Genomic DNA, 18,212 nt, shown 5'->3' on the forward strand with positions numbered 1-18,212 from the left:
CCACCCCTTTCGTAGGACGGCGAGTGGTCCTCGCCATGCGGGTGGACAAGGGGCGTTCCCTTGCGGGACCGCCCATTTTTTGCTCTGCCAGGTTAAGGGGTGGTGGGATCCTCACGATGCAGGTTGTGCCAGTTAGGAGGCGGTGGTGAACCCCTCCTTAAGTTTAAGTCACGTGTTTCAAGTTGACTGGGCTGGCGTGTGGTAGCGACTAAGAATTTTTGCCATCCTCCATCTTTAGTTTAACGTTAGGGACTTGATCTTTATGATCCCAAAAATTCCAAATTTAAAATTCTAGTTTAGCTTAACAAGGTCTTCAATAAATAATTCCTTTGACCTTTTTAAACGTAATTCTGGTGTCTGAGTCTTTATTTTGTCTGCGTGATTTATTTGAGTCAGTCTCAATTATTTTTAGTTAGAGGTTTTGCACTTATGGTTAAGTAAAGGTTAATTAAGTCATGGGCTACTTAGGGGAGCTGAAGGCTGATTAAGCATGAGGCAAGATAAGAGCCCTGACTTAGGGTCAGTAAAAGGTCAGGCAGTGAAAAAACTCTGTTCAGGTTTTTCTGCCTAGTGATAAGGTTGGCAGAAGTAGTTAGCCTATCAGGAGTTAAGGGGGAGGGTACATTTCAGCACTACTTAAGCTCTAGGGACCATGTGACCTCCACCTTCTTACCTTTGGAAGCCCTCCCGCCCTCCCTATTTTAGCATTCAACGTTGGGATGGTTATCCCTCAGAGTGCTGGTACGCTTGGTCTTTTTAAGCAATTTTTTGTGGTGGCTTTTCAGCCAAAATGGCGGAAAGTCGCTACCAGCCAGCGGTCAAAGGGGGGCATAAGCGGTCATCGTGGGACACCACCCCTTTCGTAGGACGGCGAGTGGTCCTCGCCATGCGGGTGGACAAGGGGCGTTCCCTTGCGGGACCGCCCATTTTTTGCTCTGCCAGGTTAAGGGGTGGTGGGATCCTCACGATGCAGGTTGTGCCAGTTAGGAGGCGGTGGTGAACCCCTCCTTAAGTTTAAGTCACGTGTTTCAAGTTGACTGGGCTGGCGTGTGGTAGCGACTAAGAATTTTTGCCATCCTCCATCTTTAGTTTAACGTTAGGGACTTGATCTTTATGATCCCAAAAATTCCAAATTTAAAATTCTAGTTTAGCTTAACAAGGTCTTCAATAAATAATTCCTTTGACCTTTTTAAACGTAATTCTGGTGTCTGAGTCTTTATTTTGTCTGCGTGATTTATTTGAGTCAGTCTCAATTATTTTTAGTTAGAGGTTTTGCACTTATGGTTAAGTAAAGGTTAATTAAGTCATGGGCTACTTATGCTAATTACAGACACTTGCCCGAGTCCTCGGTGTGTTCCTGGCTCCCAGCAACCCCCCCTCCCCAGCCACGGCCTGGACTCTGTGCAAAGCTGCCCACAGTGAGACAGCCTCCAGTCACAAGCAGACCAGCGCTGTCTCGAAGGCACGTAGAAAAGGAGCAAATGTGAGGCTGGTCTCTGCCTACGGCCACACCACCCTGAACACGCCTGATCTCGTCTGATCTCGGAAGCTAAGCAGGGTCAGGCCTGGTTAGTACTTGGATGGGAGACCGCCTGGGAATACCAGGTGCTGTAGGCTTTTGCTTTTCTAGCCTGCAACCAGCAGGAGGCGCTCACGCCAGCTTACTTTTTTTCTTCTTCTTCTTCACTTGATCACATTTTTCTTTCTTTCTGTCTTTTCTTCTTTCCTTCTTTCTTTCCTCCACTACACCAGCAGGTAGCAGCACCTGGGGTTGCCGACGCAGTCAAATGGCAGCACATGCCGCACAGGGATTTTCTGCAGCAACACAGAGTGCAGTAAAAGCGTCGCCCAGCACACAGGTTATTCCGCCGCCTCAAACACGGGCAAAGTGTTTGCCCTAAACCTGAATCCACTGCATTGCTGGACATCACATCATCCACGTGTCAGTCCGTCCCATATATCTGGAGCACAGCCACAATGCAGCTGTTGTCTGGACGGAATGTCCCAGTGAATCCGGCATGGCTGCACTTTTTATTTATGACGCGACAACGCGGCAGACACAGAAACCGGCTGCATTGGAACATGTGCACCTGCGGTGATCGTAACGGCATCAGGTGTTTCGCTAAAGAGGAGACAAGGCAACGTGTCGGCATTCTCAAACTGCCGACAGAATGATTAAGACAAATTCTATATACGCATAGTACAGAAAAAATATCCAGAGTCTGAAATCCGGACAGCTGCCATCCCAAACGTATGTATGCCGGGGAGGGTCAGGCTGCGGCGGGGAGGGTTAGGCTTCAAGAAGAGAGGCTAAGGGTTTGGCTGCGGTAAAAGGTTAGCGTTAGGAGGGCGTAACATACTTACCCGCCCAGGTGATGGAATTCGGTCATGTGACCACTGTCATTCTAAACGTCGGTCTCCCGTACCCAAATCGTATAACGGTATCACACACTATGGAGTCTATGTGCTAAGCCTTGGAGAAAGATAAAGTATCAACCAACCCGCTCCTTACACTTCTTTGTCAAACATAACCTGTAACATGGCAGTTAGGAGCTGATTGGCTGCTACTTTATCTCTCTCCACTGTATCTCTCTCTCCAGTACATAGACCCTCTGTCGACTCCACAGCAATGGATGATTGCGGACATAGAAATGGTTCTGTTTCACCAATGTACTGTACTGAGTCCGCATGCTACCTCCTCTCTGAAACAGAAGTACAGCTCCCCACTTCTGCGTGGAACCACAAGTCTCAGCCAGCCTTCTTGGCAGTCTCTGAGTCACGCTGCTCGTTGGCGTCTCTCATCGGCTACCACCGTTCCCCCTCCAGCTGCTCTTTTACTTTTAAATCAACTTTATGCGAAATGACGCTGCGCGCTTCTATGCCCTTTTTTAAAAATGGCCTAATCGGAGTAGGATCTGACAGGCCACAAAATGGCTGCCATCAGAATGCCCTGGAAAGTGATGGCTTCAGAAAGTAGCATATTACGTGTTGGTGGGACGGGTCTGTAAGTCATACCTCACAACGTCAGGGAATCACGGTGCAGCCATCTTCTCTGGGCCTCAATGCCTTGTGTGGGCCCACGTCTGCAAGGTTACAGCAGCAGCAGCAGCAGCAGCACCTGAAGTGCACAGGAATCTGTCTGCAACACTAATGCTAATTACAGACACTTGCCCGAGTCCTCGGTGTGTTCCTGGCTCCCAGCAACCCCCCCTCCCCAGCCACGGCCTGGACTCTGTGCAAAGCTGCCCACAGTGAGACAGCCTCCAGTCACAAGCAGACCAGCGCTGTCTCGAAGGCACGTAGAAAAGGAGCAAATGTGAGGCTGGTCTCTGCCTACGGCCACACCACCCTGAACACGCCCGATCTCGTCTGATCTCGGAAGCTAAGCAGGGTCAGGCCTGGTTAGTACTTGGATGGGAGACCGCCTGGGAATACCAGGTGCTGTAGGCTTTTGCTTTTCTAGCCTGCAACCAGCAGGAGGCGCTCACGCCAGCTTACTTTTTTTCTTCTTCTTCTTCACTTGATCACATTTTTCTTTCTTTCTGTCTTTTCTTCTTTCCTTCTTTCTTTCCTCCACTACACCAGCAGGTAGCAGCACCTGGGGTTGCCGACGCAGTCAAATGGCAGCACATGCCGCACAGGGATTTCCTGCAGCAACACAGAGTGCAGTAAAAGCGTCGCCCAGCACACAGGTTATTCCGCCGCCTCAAACACGGGCAAAGTGTTTGCCCTAAACCTGAATCCACTGCATTGCTGGACATCACATCATCCACGTGTCAGTCCGTCCCATATATCTGGAGCACAGCCACAATGCAGCTGTTGTCTGGACGGAATGTCCCAGTGAATCCGGCATGGCTGCACTTTTTATTTATGACGCGACCACGCGGCAGACACAGAAACCGGCTGCATTGGAACATGTGCACCTGCGGTGATCGTAACGGCATCAGGTGTTTCGCTAAAGAGGAGACAAGGCAACGTGTCGGCATTCTCAAACTGCCGACAGAATGATTAAGACAAATTCTATATACGCATAGTACAGAAAAAATATCCAGAGTCTAAAATCCCGACAGCTGCCATCCCAAACGTATGTATGCCGGGGAGGGTCAGGCTGCGGCGGGGAGGGTAAGGCTTCAAGAAGAGAGGCTAAGGGTTTGGCTGCGGTAAAAGGTTAGCGTTAGGAGGGCGTAACATACTTACCCGCCCAGGTGATGGAATTCGGTCATGTGACCACTGTCATTCTAAACGTCGGTCTCCCGTACCCAAATCGTATAACGGTATCACAAACTATGGAGTCTATGTGCTAAGCCTTGGAGAAAGATAAAGTATCAACCAACCCGCTCCTTACACTTCTTTGTCAAACATAACCTGTAACATGGCAGTTAGGAGCTGATTGGCTGCTACTTTATCTCTCTCCACTGTATCTCTCTCTCCAGTACATAGACCCTCTGTCGACTCCACAGCAATGGATGATTGCGGACATAGAAATGGTTCTGTTTCACCAATGTACTGTACTGAGTCCGCATGCTACCTCCTCTCTGAAACAGAAGTACAGCTCCCCACTTCTGCGTGGAACCACAAGTCTCAGCCAGCCTTCTTGGCAGTCTCTGAGTCACGCTGCTCGTTGGCGTCTCTCATCGGCTACCACCGTTCCCCCTCCAGCTGCTCTTTTACTTTTAAATCAACTTTATGCGAAATGACGCTGCGCGCTTCTATGCCCTTTTTTAAAAATGGCCTAATCGGAGTAGGATCTGACAGGCCACAAAATGGCTGCCATCAGAATGCCCTGGAAAGTGATGGCTTCAGAAAGTAGCATATTACGTGTTGGTGGGACGGGTCTGTAAGTCATACCTCACAACGTCAGGGAATCACGGTGCAGCCATCTTCTCTGGGCCTCAATGCCTTGTGTGGGCCCACGTCTGCAAGGTTACAGCAGCAGCAGCAGCAGCAGCAGCACCTGAAGTGCACAGGAATCTGTCTGCAACACTAATGCTAATTACAGACACTTGCCCGAGTCCTCGGTGTGTTCCTGGCTCCCAGCAACCCCCCCTCCCCAGCCACGGCCTGGACTCTGTGCAAAGCTGCCCACAGTGAGACAGCCTCCAGTCACAAGCAGACCAGCGCTGTCTCGAAGGCACGTAGAAAAGGAGCAAATGTGAGGCTGGTCTCTGCCTACGGCCACACCACCCTGAACACGCCCGATCTCGTCTGATCTCGGAAGCTAAGCAGGGTCAGGCCTGGTTAGTACTTGGATGGGAGACCGCCTGGGAATACCAGGTGCTGTAGGCTTTTGCTTTTCTAGCCTGCAACCAGCAGGAGGCGCTCACGCCAGCTTACTTTTCTTCTTCACTTGATCACATTTTTCTTTCTTTCTGTCTTTTCTTCTTTCCTTCTTTCTTTCCTCCACTACACCAGCAGGTAGCAGCACCTGGGGTTGCCGACGCAGTCAAATGGCAGCACATGCCGCACAGGGATTTCCTGCAGCAACACAGAGTGCAGTAAAAGCGTCGCCCAGCACACAGGTTATTCCGCCGCCTCAAACACGGGCAAAGTGTTTGCCCTAAACCTGAATCCACTGCATTGCTGGACATCACATCATCCACGTGTCAGTCCGTCCCATATATCTGGAGCACAGCCACAATGCAGCTGTTGTCTGGACGGAATGTCCCAGTGAATCCGGCATGGCTGCACTTTTTATTTATGACGCGACCACGCGGCAGACACAGAAACCGGCTGCATTGGAACATGTGCACCTGCGGTGATCGTAACGGCATCAGGTGTTTCGCTAAAGCGGAGACAAGGCAACGTGTCGGCATTCTCAAACTGCCGACAGAATGATTAAGACAAATTCTATATACGCATAGTACAGAAAAAATATCCAGAGTCTGAAATCCCGACAGCTGCCATCCCAAACGTATGTATGCCGGGGAGGGTCAGGCTGCGGCGGGGAGGGTTAGGCTTCAAGAAGAGAGGCTAAGGGTTTGGCTGCGGTAAAAGGTTAGCGTTAGGAGGGCGTAACATACTTACCCGCCCAGGTGATGGAATTCGGTCATGTGACCACTGTCATTCTAAACGTCGGTCTCCCGTACCCAAATCGTATAACGGTATCACACACTATGGAGTCTATGTGCTAAGCCTTGGAGAAAGATAAAGTATCAACCAACCCGCTCCTTACACTTCTTTGTCAAACATAACCTGTAACATGGCAGTTAGGAGCTGATTGGCTGCTACTTTATCTCTCTCCACTGTATCTCTCTCTCCAGTACATAGACCCTCTGTCGACTCCACAGCAATGGATGATTGCGGACATAGAAATGGTTCTGTTTCACCAATGTACTGTACTGAGTCCGCATGCTACCTCCTCTCTGAAACAGAAGTACAGCTCCCCACTTCTGCGTGGAACCACAAGTCTCAGCCAGCCTTCTTGGCAGTCTCTGAGTCACGCTGCTCGTTGGCGTCTCTCATCGGCTACCACCGTTCCCCCTCCAGCTGCTCTTTTACTTTTAAATCAACTTTATGCGAAATGACGCTGCGCGCTTCTATGCCCTTTTTTAAAAATGGCCTAATCGGAGTAGGATCTGACAGGCCACAAAATGGCTGCCATCAGAATGCCCTGGAAAGTGATGGCTTCAGAAAGTAGCATATTACGTGTTGGTGGGACGGGTCTGTAAGTCATACCTCACAACGTCAGGGAATCACGGTGCAGCCATCTTCTCTGGGCCTCAATGCCTTGTGTGGGCCCACGTCTGCAAGGTTACAGCAGCAGCAGCAGCAGCAGCACCTGAAGTGCACAGGAATCTGTCTGCAACACTAATGCTAATTACAGACACTTGCCCGAGTCCTCGGTGTGTTCCTGGCTCCCAGCAACCCCCCCTCCCCAGCCACGGCCTGGACTCTGTGCAAAGCTGCCCACAGTGAGACAGCCTCCAGTCACAAGCAGACCAGCGCTGTCTCGAAGGCACGTAGAAAAGGAGCAAATGTGAGGCTGGTCTCTGCCTACGGCCACACCACCCTGAACACGCCTGATCTCGTCTGATCTCGGAAGCTAAGCAGGGTCAGGCCTGGTTAGTACTTGGATGGGAGACCGCCTGGGAATACCAGGTGCTGTAGGCTTTTGCTTTTCTAGCCTGCAACCAGCAGGAGGCGCTCACGCCAGCTTACTTTTTTTCTTCTTCTTCTTCACTTGATCACATTTTTCTTTCTTTCTGTCTTTTCTTCTTTCCTTCTTTCTTTCCTCCACTACACCAGCAGGTAGCAGCACCTGGGGTTGCCGACGCAGTCAAATGGCAGCACATGCCGCACAGGGATTTCCTGCAGCAACACAGAGTGCAGTAAAAGCGTCGCCCAGCACACAGGTTATTCCGCCGCCTCAAACACGGGCAAAGTGTTTGCCCTAAACCTGAATCCACTGCATTGCTGGACATCACATCATCCACGTGTCAGTCCGTCCCATATATCTGGAGCACAGCCACAATGCAGCTGTTGTCTGGACGGAATGTCCCAGTGAATCCGGCATGGCTGCACTTTTTATTTATGACGCGACCACGCGGCAGACACAGAAACCGGCTGCATTGGAACATGTGCACCTGCGGTGATCTTAACGGCATCAGGTGTTTCGCTAAAGAGGAGACAAGGCAACGTGTCGGCATTCTCAAACTGCCGACAGAATGATTAAGACAAATTCTATATACGCATAGTACAGAAAAAATATCCAGAGTCTGAAATCCCGACAGCTGCCATCCCAAACGTATGTATGCCGGGGAGGGTCAGGCTGCGGCGGGGAGGGTTAGGCTTCAAGAAGAGAGGCTAAGGGTTTGGCTGCGGTAAAAGGTTAGCGTTAGGAGGGCGTAACATACTTACCCGCCCAGGTGATGGAATTCGGTCATGTGACCACTGTCATTCTAAACGTCGGTCTCCCGTACCCAAATCGTATAACGGTATCACACACTATGGAGTCTATGTGCTAAGCCTTGGAGAAAGATAAAGTATCAACCAACCCGCTCCTTACACTTCTTTGTCAAACATAACCTGTAACATGGCAGTTAGAAGCTGATTGGCTGCTACTTTATCTCTCTCCACTGTATCTCTCTCTCCAGTACATAGACCCTCTGTCGACTCCACAGCAATGGATGATTGCGGACATAGAAATGGTTCTGTTTCACCAATGTACTGTACTGAGTCCGCATGCTACCTCCTCTCTGAAACAGAAGTACAGCTCCCCACTTCTGCGTGGAACCACAAGTCTCAGCCAGCCTTCTTGGCAGTCTCTGAGTCACGCTGCTCGTTGGCGTCTCTCATCGGCTACCACCGTTCCCCCTCCAGCTGCTCTTTTACTTTTAAATCAACTTTATGCGAAATGACGCTGCGCGCTTCTATGCCCTTTTTTAAAAATGGCCTAATCGGAGTAGGATCTGACAGGCCACAAAATGGCTGCCATCAGAATGCCCTGGAAAGTGATGGCTTCAGAAAGTAGCATATTACGTGTTGGTGGGACGGGTCTGTAAGTCATACCTCACAACGTCAGGGAATCACGGTGCAGCCATCTTCTCTGGGCCTCAATGCCTTGTGTGGGCCCACGTCTGCAAGGTTACAGCAGCAGCAGCAGCAGCAGCACCTGAAGTGCACAGGAATCTGTCTGCAACACTAATGCTAATTACAGACACTTGCCCGAGTCCTTGGTGTGTTCCTGGCTCCCAGCAACCCCCCCTCCCCAGCCACGGCCTGGACTCTGTGCAAAGCTGCCCACAGTGAGACAGCCTCCAGTCACAAGCAGACCAGCGCTGTCTCGAAGGCACGTAGAAAAGGAGCAAATGTGAGGCTGGTCTCTGCCTACGGCCACACCACCCTGAACACGCCCGATCTCGTCTGATCTCGGAAGCTAAGCAGGGTCAGGCCTGGTTAGTACTTGGATGGGAGACCGCCTGGGAATACCAGGTGCTGTAGGCTTTTGCTTTTCTAGCCTGCAACCAGCAGGAGGCGCTCACGCCAGCTTACTTTTTTTCTTCTTCTTCTTCACTTGATCACATTTTTCTTTCTTTCTGTCTTTTCTTCTTTCCTTCTTTCTTTCCTCCACTACACCAGCAGGTAGCAGCACCTGGGGTTGCCGACGCAGTCAAATGGCAGCACATGCCGCACAGGGATTTCCTGCAGCAACACAGAGTGCAGTAAAAGCGTCGCCCAGCACACAGGTTATTCCGCCGCCTCAAACACGGGCAAAGTGTTTGCCCTAAACCTGAATCCACTGCATTGCTGGACATCACATCATCCACGTGTCAGTCCGTCCCATATATCTGGAGCACAGCCACAATGCAGCTGTTGTCTGGACGGAATGTCCCAGTGAATCCGGCATGGCTGCACTTTTTATTTATGACGCGACCACGCGGCAGACACAGAAACCGGCTGCATTGGAACATGTGCACCTGCGGTGATCTTAACGGCATCAGGTGTTTCGCTAAAGAGGAGACAAGGCAACGTGTCGGCATTCTCAAACTGCCGACAGAATGATTAAGACAAATTCTATATACGCATAGTACAGAAAAAATATCCAGAGTCTGAAATCCCGACAGCTGCCATCCCAAACGTATGTATGCCGGGGAGGGTCAGGCTGCGGCGGGGAGGGTTAGGCTTCAAGAAGAGAGGCTAAGGGTTTGGCTGCGGTAAAAGGTTAGCGTTAGGAGGGCGTAACATACTTACCCGCCCAGGTGATGGAATTCGGTCATGTGACCACTGTCATTCTAAACGTCGGTCTCCCGTACCCAAATCGTATAACGGTATCACACACTATGGAGTCTATGTGCTAAGCCTTGGAGAAAGATAAAGTATCAACCAACCCGCTCCTTACACTTCTTTGTCAAACATAACCTGTAACATGGCAGTTAGGAGCTGATTGGCTGCTACTTTATCTCTCTCCACTGTATCTCTCTCTCCAGTACATAGACCCTCTGTCGACTCCACAGCAATGGATGATTGCGGACATAGAAATGGTTCTGTTTCACCAATGTACTGTACTGAGTCCGCATGCTACCTCCTCTCTGAAACAGAAGTACAGCTCCCCACTTCTGCGTGGAACCACAAGTCTCAGCCAGCCTTCTTGGCAGTCTCTGAGTCACGCTGCTCGTTGGCGTCTCTCATCGGCTACCACCGTTCCCCCTCCAGCTGCTCTTTTACTTTTAAATCAACTTTATGCGAAATGACGCTGCGCGCTTCTATGCCCTTTTTTAAAAATGGCCTAATCGGAGTAGGATCTGACAGGCCACAAAATGGCTGCCATCAGAATGCCCTGGAAAGTGATGGCTTCAGAAAGTAGCATATTACGTGTTGGTGGGACGGGTCTGTAAGTCATACCTCACAACGTCAGGGAATCACGGTGCAGCCATCTTCTCTGGGCCTCAATGCCTTGTGTGGGCCCACGTCTGCAAGGTTACAGCAGCAGCAGCAGCAGCAGCAGCAGCACCTGAAGTGCACAGGAATCTGTCTGCAACACTAATGCTAATTACAGACACTTGCCCGAGTCCTCGGTGTGTTCCTGGCTCCCAGCAACCCCCCCTCCCCAGCCACGGCCTGGACTCTGTGCAAAGCTGCCCACAGTGAGACAGCCTCCAGTCACAAGCAGACCAGCGCTGTCTCGAAGGCACGTAGAAAAGGAGCAAATGTGAGGCTGGTCTCTGCCTACGGCCACACCACCCTGAACACGCCCGATCTCGTCTGATCTCGGAAGCTAAGCAGGGTCAGGCCTGGTTAGTACTTGGATGGGAGACCGCCTGGGAATACCAGGTGCTGTAGGCTTTTGCTTTTCTAGCCTGCAACCAGCAGGAGGCGCTCACGCCAGCTTACTTTTTTTCTTCTTCTTCTTCACTTGATCACATTTTTCTTTCTTTCTGTCTTTTCTTCTTTCCTTCTTTCTTTCCTCCACTACACCAGCAGGTAGCAGCACCTGGGGTTGCCGACGCAGTCAAATGGCAGCACATGCCGCACAGGGATTTCCTGCAGCAACACAGAGTGAAGTAAAAGCGTCGCCCAGCACACAGGTTATTCCGCCACCTCAAACACGGGCAAAGTGTTTGCCCTAAACCTGAATCCACTGCATTGCTGGACATCACATCATCCACGTGTCAGTCCGTCCCATATATCTGGAGCACAGCCACAATGCAGCTGTTGTCTGGACGGAATGTCCCAGTGAATCCGGCATGGCTGCACTTTTTATTTATGACGCGACCACGCGGCAGACACAGAAACCGGCTGCATTGGAACATGTGCACCTGCGGTGATCGTAACGGCATCAGGTGTTTCGCTAAAGAGGAGACAAGGCAATGTGTCGGCATTCTCAAACTGCCGACAGAATGATTAAGACAAATTCTATATACGCATAGTACAGAAAAAATATCCAGAGTCTGAAATCCCAACAGCCGCCATCCCAAACGTATGTATGCCGGGGAGGGTCAGGCTGCGGCGGGGAGGGTTAGGCTTCAAGAAGAGAGGCTAAGGGTTTGGCTGCGGTAAAAGGTTAGCGTTAGGAGGGTGTAACATACTTACCCGCCCAGGTGATGGAATTCGGTCATGTGACCACTGTCATTCTAAACGTCGGTCTCCCGTACCCAAATCGTATAACGGTATCACACACTATGGAGTCTATGTGCTAAGCCTTGGAGAAAGATAAAGTATCAACCAACCCGCTCCTTACACTTCTTTGTCAAACATAACCTGTAACATGGCAGTTAGGAGCTGATTGGCTGCTCCTTTATCTCTCTCCACTGTATCTCTCTCTCCAGTACATAGACCCTCTGTCGACTCCACAGCAATGGATGATTGCGGACATAGAAATGGTTCTGTTTCACCAATGTACTGTACTGAGTCCGCATGCTACCTCCTCTCTGAAACAGAAGTACAGCTCCCCACTTCTGCGTGGAACCACAAGTCTCAGCCAGCCTTCTTGGTAGTCTCTGAGTCGCGCTGCTCGTTGGCGTCTCTCATCGGCTACCACCGTTCCCCTCCAGCTGCTCTTTTACTTTTAAATCAACTTTATGCGAAATGACGCTGCGCGCTTCTATGCCCTTTTTTAAAAATGGCCTAATCGGAGTAGGATCTGACAGGCCACAAAATGGCTGCCATCAGAATGCCCTGGAAAGTGATGGCTTCAGGAAGTAGCATATTACGTGTTGGTGGGACGGGTCTGTAAGTCATACCTCACAACGTCAGGGAATCACGGTGCAGCCATCTTCTCTGGGCCTCAATGCCTTGTGTGGGCCCACGTCTGCAAGGTTACAGCAGCAGCAGCAGCAGCAGCAGCACCTGAAGTGCACAGGAATCTGTCTGCAACACTAATGCTAATTACAGACACTTGCCCGAGTCCTCGGTGTGTTCCTGGCTCCCAGCAACCCCCCCTCCCCAGCCACGGCCTGGACTCTGTGCAAAGCTGCCCACAGTGAGACAGCCTCCAGTCACAAGCAGACCAGCGCTGTCTCGAAGGCACGTAGAAAAGGAGCAAATGTGAGGCTGGTCTCTGCCTACGGCCACACCACCCTGAACACGCCCGATCTCGTCTGATCTCGGAAGCTAAGCAGGGTCAGGCCTGGTTAGTACTTGGATGGGAGACCGCCTGGGAATACCAGGTGCTGTAGGCTTTTGCTTTTCTAGCCTGCAACCAGCAGGAGGCGCTCACGCCAGCTTACTTTTTTTCTTCTTCTTCTTCACTTGATCACATTTTTCTTTCTTTCTGTCTTTTCTTCTTTCCTTCTTTCTTTCCTCCACTACACCAGCAGGTAGCAGCACCTGGGGTTGCCGACGCAGTCAAATGGCAGCACATGCCGCACAGGGATTTCCTGCAGCAACACAGAGTGCAGTAAAAGCGTCGCCCAGCACACAGGTTATTCCGCCGCCTCAAACACGGGCACAGTGTTTGCCCTAAACCTGAATCCACTGCATTGCTGGACATCACATCATCCACGTGTCAGTCCGTCCCATATATCTGGAGCACAGCCACAATGCAGCTGTTGTCTGGACAGAATGTCCCAGTGAATCCGGCATGGCTGCACTTTTTATTTATGACGCGACCACGCGGCAGACACAGAAACCGGCTGCATTGGAACATGTGCACCTGCGGTGATCTTAACGGCATCAGGTGTTTCGCTAAAGAGGAGACAAGGCAACGTGTCGGCATTCTCAAACTGCCGACAGAATGATTAAGACAAATTCTATATACGCATAGTACAGAAAAAATATCCAGAGTCTGAAATCCCGACAGCCGCCATCCCAAACGTATGTATGCCGGGGAGGGTCAGGCTGCGGCGGGGAGGGTTAGGCTTCAAGAAGAGAGGCTAAGGGTTTGGCTGCGGTAAAAGGTTAGCGTTAGGAGGGCGTAACATACTTACCCGCCCAGGTGATGGAATTCGGTCATGTGACCACTGTCATTCTAAACGTCGGTCTCCCGTACCCAAATCGTATAACGGTATCACAAACTATGGAGTCTATGTGCTAAGCCTTGGAGAAAGATAAAGTATCAACCAACCCGCTCCTTACACTTCTTTGTCAAACATAACCTGTAACATGGCAGTTAGGAGCTGATTGGCTGCTACTTTATCTCTCTCCACTGTATCTCTCTCTCCAGTACATAGACCCTCTGTCGACTCCACAGCAATGGATGATTGCGGACATAGAAATGGTTCTGTTTCACCAATGTACTGTACTGAGTCCGCATGCTACCTCCTCTCTGAAACAGAAGTACAGCTCCCCACTTCTGCGTGGAACCACAAGTCTCAGCCAGCCTTCTTGGCAGTCTCTGAGTCACGCTGCTCGTTGGCGTCTCTCATCGGCTACCACCGTTCCCCCTCCAGCTGCTCTTTTACTTTTAAATCAACTTTATGCGAAATGACGCTGCGCGCTTCTATGCCCTTTTTTAAAAATGGCCTAATCGGAGTAGGATCTGACAGGCCACAAAATGGCTGCCATCAGAATGCCCTGGAAAGTGATGGCTTCAGAAAGTAGCATATTACGTGTTGGTGGGACGGGTCTGTAAGTCATACCTCACAACGTCAGGGAATCACGGTGCAGCCATCTTCTCTGGGCCTCAATGCCTTGTGTGGGCCCACGTCTGCAAGGTTACAGCAGCAGCAGCAGCAGCAGCACCTGAAGTGCACAGGAATCTGTCTGCAACACTAATGCTAATTACAGACACTTGCCCGAGTCCTCGGTGTGTTCCTGGCTCCCAGCAACCCCCCCTCCCCAGCCACGGCCTGGACTCTGTGCAAAGCTGCCCACAGTGAGACAGCCTCCAGTCACAAGCAGACCAGCGCTGTCTCGAAGGCACGTAGAAAAGGAGCAAATGTGAGGCTGGTCTCTGCCTACGGCCACACCACCCTGAACACGCCCGATCTCGTCTGATCTCGGAAGCTAAGCAGGGTCAGGCCTGGTTAGTACTTGGATGGGAGACCGCCTGGGAATACCAGGTGCTGTAGGCTTTTGCTTTTCTAGCCTGCAACCAGCAGGAGGCGCTCACGCCAGCTTACTTTTTTTCTTCTTCTTCTTCACTTGATCACATTTTTCTTTCTTTCTGTCTTTTCTTCTTTCCTTCTTTCTTTCCTCCACTACACCAGCAGGTAGCAGCACCTGGGGTTGCCGACGCAGTCAAATGGCAGCACATGCCGCACAGGGATTTCCTGCAGCAACACAGAGTGCAGTAAAAGCGTCGCCCAGCACACAGGTTATTCCGCCGCCTCAAACACGGGCAAAGTGTTTGCCCTAAACCTGAATCCACTGCATTGCTGGACATCACATCATCCACGTGTCAGTCCGTCCCATATATCTGGAGCACAGCCACAATGCAGCTGTTGTCTGGACAGAATGTCCCAGTGAATCCGGCATGGCTGCACTTTTTATTTATGACGCGACCACGCGGCAGACACAGAAACCGGCTGCATTGGAACATGTGCACCTGCGGTGATCTTAACGGCATCAGGTGTTTCGCTAAAGAGGAGACAAGGCAACGTGTCGGCATTCTCAAACTGCCGACAGAATGATTAAGACAAATTCTATATACGCATAGTACAGAAAAAATATCCAGAGTCTGAAATCCCGACAGCCGCCATCCCAAACGTATGTATGCCGGGGAGGGTCAGGCTGCGGCGGGGAGGGTTAGGCTTCAAGAAGAGAGGCTAAGGGTTTGGCTGCGGTAAAAGGTTAGCGTTAGGAGGGCGTAACATACTTACCCGCCCAGGTGATGGAATTCGGTCATGTGACCACTGTCATTCTAAACGTCGGTCTCCCGTACCCAAATCGTATAACGGTATCACAAACTATGGAGTCTATGTGCTAAGCCTTGGAGAAAGATAAAGTATCAACCAACCCGCTCCTTACACTTCTTTGTCAAACATAACCTGTAACATGGCAGTTAGGAGCTGATTGGCTGCTACTTTATCTCTCTCCACTGTATCTCTCTCTCCAGTACATAGACCCTCTGTCGACTCCACAGCAATGGATGATTGCGGACATAGAAATGGTTCTGTTTCACCAATGTACTGTACTGAGTCCGCATGCTACCTCCTCTCTGAAACAGAAGTACAGCTCCCCACTTCTGCGTGGAACCACAAGTCTCAGCCAGCCTTCTTGGCAGTCTCTGAGTCACGCTGCTCGTTGGCGTCTCTCATCGGCTACCACCGTTCCCCCTCCAGCTGCTCTTTTACTTTTAAATCAACTTTATGCGAAATGACGCTGCGCGCTTCTATGCCCTTTTTTAAAAATGGCCTAATCGGAGTAGGATCTGACAGGCCACAAAATGGCTGCCATCAGAATGCCCTGGAAAGTGATGGCTTCAGAAAGTAGCATATTACGTGTTGGTGGGACGGGTCTGTAAGTCATACCTCACAACGTCAGGGAATCACGGTGCAGCCATCTTCTCTGGGCCTCAATGCCTTGTGTGGGCCCACGTCTGCAAGGTTACAGCAGCAGCAGCAGCAGCAGCACCTGAAGTGCACAGGAATCTGTCTGCAACACTAATGCTAATTACAGACACTTGCCCGAGTCCTCGGTGTGTTCCTGGCTCCCAGCAACCCCCCCTCCCCAGCCACGGCCTGGACTCTGTGCAAAGCTGCCCACAGTGAGACAGCCTCCAGTCACAAGCAGACCAGCGCTGTCTCGAAGGCACGTAGAAAAGGAGCAAATGTGAGGCTGGTCTCTGCCTACGGCCACACCACCCTGAACACGCCCGATCTCGTCTGATCTCGGAAGCTAAGCAGGGTCAGGCCTGGTTAGTACTTGGATGGGAGACCGCCTGGGAATACCAGGTGCTGTAGGCTTTTGCTTTTCTAGCCTGCAACCAGCAGGAGGCGCTCACGCCAGCTTACTTTTTTTCTTCTTCTTCTTCACTTGATCACATTTTTCTTTCTTTCTGTCTTTTCTTCTTTCCTTCTTTCTTTCCTCCACTACACCAGCAGGTAGCAGCACCTGGGGTTGCTGACGCAGTCAAATGGCAGCACATGCCGCACAGGGATTTCCTGCAGCAACACAGAGTGCAGTAAAAGCGTCGCCCAGCACACAGGTTATTCCGCCGCCTCAAACACGGGCAAAGTGTTTGCCCTAAACCTGAATCCACTGCATTGCTGGACATCACATCATCCACGTGTCAGTCCGTCCCATATATCTGGAGCACAGCCACAATGCAGCTGTTGTCTGGACGGAATGTCCCAGTGAATCCGGCATGGCTGCACTTTTTATTTATGACGCGACCACGCGGCAGACACAGAAACCGGCTGCATTGGAACATGTGCACCTGCGGTGATCGTAACGGCATCAGGTGTTTCGCTAAAGAGGAGACAAGGCAACGTGTCGGCATTCTCAAACTGCCGACAGAATGATTAAGACAAATTCTATATACGCATAGTACAGAAAAAATATCCAGAGTCTGAAATCCCGACAGCTGCCATCCCAAACGTATGTATGCCGGGGAGGGTCAGGCTGCGGCGGGGAGGGTTAGGCTTCAAGAAGAGAGGCTAAGGGTTTGGCTGCGGTAAAAGGTTAGCGTTAGGAGGGCGTAACATACTTACCCGCCCAGGTGATGGAATTCGGTCATGTGACCACTGTCATTCTAAACGTCGGTCTCCCGTACCCAAATCGTATAACGGTATCACAAACTATGGAGTCTATGTGCTAAGCCTTGGAGAAAGATAAAGTATCAACCAACCCGCTCCTTACACTTCTTTGTCAAACATAACCTGTAACATGGCAGTTAGGAGCTGATTGGCTGCTACTTTATCTCTCTCCACTGTATCTCTCTCTCCAGTACATAGACCCTCTGTCGACTCCACAGCAATGGATGATTGCGGACATAGAAATGGTTCTGTTTCACCAATGTACTGTACTGAGTCCGCATGCTACCTCCTCTCTGAAACAGAAGTACAGCTCCCCACTTCTGCGTGGAACCACAAGTCTCAGCCAGCCTTCTTGGCAGTCTCTGAGTCACGCTGCTCGTTGGCGTCTCTCATCGGCTACCACCGTTCCCCCTCCAGCTGCTCTTTTACTTTTAAATCAACTTTATGCGAAATGACGCTGCGCGCTTCTATGCCCTTTTTTAAAAATGGCCTAATCGGAGTAGGATCTGACAGGCCACAAAATGGCTGCCATCAGAATGCCCTGGAAAGTGATGGCTTCAGAAAGTAGCATATTACGTGTTGGTGGGACGGGTCTGTAAGTCATACCTCACAACGTCAGGGAATCACGGTGCAGCCATCTTCTCTGGGCCTCAATGCCTTGTGTGGGCCCACGTCTGCAAGGTTACAGCAGCAGCAGCAGCAGCAGCAGCAGCACCTGAAGTGCACAGGAATCTGTCTGCAACACTAATGCTAATTACAGACACTTGCCCGAGTCCTCGGTGTGTTCCTGGCTCCCAGCAACCCCCCCTCCCCAGCCACGGCCTGGACTCTGTGCAAAGCTGCCCACAGTGAGACAGCCTCCAGTCACAAGCAGACCAGCGCTGTCTCGAAGGCACGTAGAAAAGGAGCAAATGTGAGGCTGGTCTCTGCCTACGGCCACACCACCCTGAACACGCCCGATCTCGTCTGATCTCGGAAGCTAAGCAGGGTCAGGCCTGGTTAGTACTTGGATGGGAGACCGCCTGGGAATACCAGGTGCTGTAGGCTTTTGCTTTTCTAGCCTGCAACCAGCAGGAGGCGCTCACGCCAGCTTACTTTTTTTCTTCTTCTTCTTCACTTGATCACATTTTTCTTTCT

The 18,212-nt window shown here is 51.0% G+C and overlaps 10 non-coding genes across 10 annotated transcripts; all 10 read left to right on the top strand.

Annotated features, from left to right (window-relative positions):
- The first annotated feature begins 1,498 nt into the window (after positions 1-1,498).
- Positions 1,499-1,617, top strand: LOC146056478 (5S ribosomal RNA). The gene has a single exon (XR_014469270.1). It is a non-coding gene; the product is annotated as a 5S ribosomal RNA (ribosomal RNA).
- Positions 1,618-3,331: 1,714 nt separating this feature from the next.
- On the top strand, positions 3,332-3,450 carry LOC146056423 (5S ribosomal RNA). The gene has a single exon (XR_014469220.1). It is a non-coding gene; the product is annotated as a 5S ribosomal RNA (ribosomal RNA).
- A 1,717-nt stretch (positions 3,451-5,167) lies between these two features.
- Positions 5,168-5,286, top strand: LOC146056424 (5S ribosomal RNA). The gene has a single exon (XR_014469221.1). It is a non-coding gene; the product is annotated as a 5S ribosomal RNA (ribosomal RNA).
- Positions 5,287-6,991: 1,705 nt separating this feature from the next.
- On the top strand, positions 6,992-7,110 carry LOC146056479 (5S ribosomal RNA). Its single transcript, XR_014469271.1, has one exon. It is a non-coding gene; the product is annotated as a 5S ribosomal RNA (ribosomal RNA).
- A 1,714-nt stretch (positions 7,111-8,824) lies between these two features.
- On the top strand, positions 8,825-8,943 carry LOC146056425 (5S ribosomal RNA). Its single transcript, XR_014469222.1, has one exon. It is a non-coding gene; the product is annotated as a 5S ribosomal RNA (ribosomal RNA).
- Positions 8,944-10,663: 1,720 nt separating this feature from the next.
- On the top strand, positions 10,664-10,782 carry LOC146056426 (5S ribosomal RNA). The gene has a single exon (XR_014469223.1). It is a non-coding gene; the product is annotated as a 5S ribosomal RNA (ribosomal RNA).
- A 1,716-nt stretch (positions 10,783-12,498) lies between these two features.
- LOC146056428 (5S ribosomal RNA) lies at positions 12,499-12,617 on the top strand. The gene has a single exon (XR_014469225.1). It is a non-coding gene; the product is annotated as a 5S ribosomal RNA (ribosomal RNA).
- Positions 12,618-14,331: 1,714 nt separating this feature from the next.
- Positions 14,332-14,450, top strand: LOC146056430 (5S ribosomal RNA). Its single transcript, XR_014469226.1, has one exon. It is a non-coding gene; the product is annotated as a 5S ribosomal RNA (ribosomal RNA).
- A 1,714-nt stretch (positions 14,451-16,164) lies between these two features.
- Positions 16,165-16,283, top strand: LOC146056431 (5S ribosomal RNA). Its single transcript, XR_014469227.1, has one exon. It is a non-coding gene; the product is annotated as a 5S ribosomal RNA (ribosomal RNA).
- Positions 16,284-18,003: 1,720 nt separating this feature from the next.
- Positions 18,004-18,122, top strand: LOC146056432 (5S ribosomal RNA). The gene has a single exon (XR_014469228.1). It is a non-coding gene; the product is annotated as a 5S ribosomal RNA (ribosomal RNA).
- The last annotated feature ends 90 nt before the right edge of the window (positions 18,123-18,212 follow it).

The sequence above is a fragment of the Crinia signifera genome, unplaced genomic scaffold (assembly GCF_055691185.1).
Source record: "Crinia signifera unplaced genomic scaffold, ASM5569118v1 HAP2_SCAFFOLD_80, whole genome shotgun sequence".
Classification (NCBI taxonomy): Eukaryota; Metazoa; Chordata; class Amphibia; order Anura; family Myobatrachidae; genus Crinia; species Crinia signifera.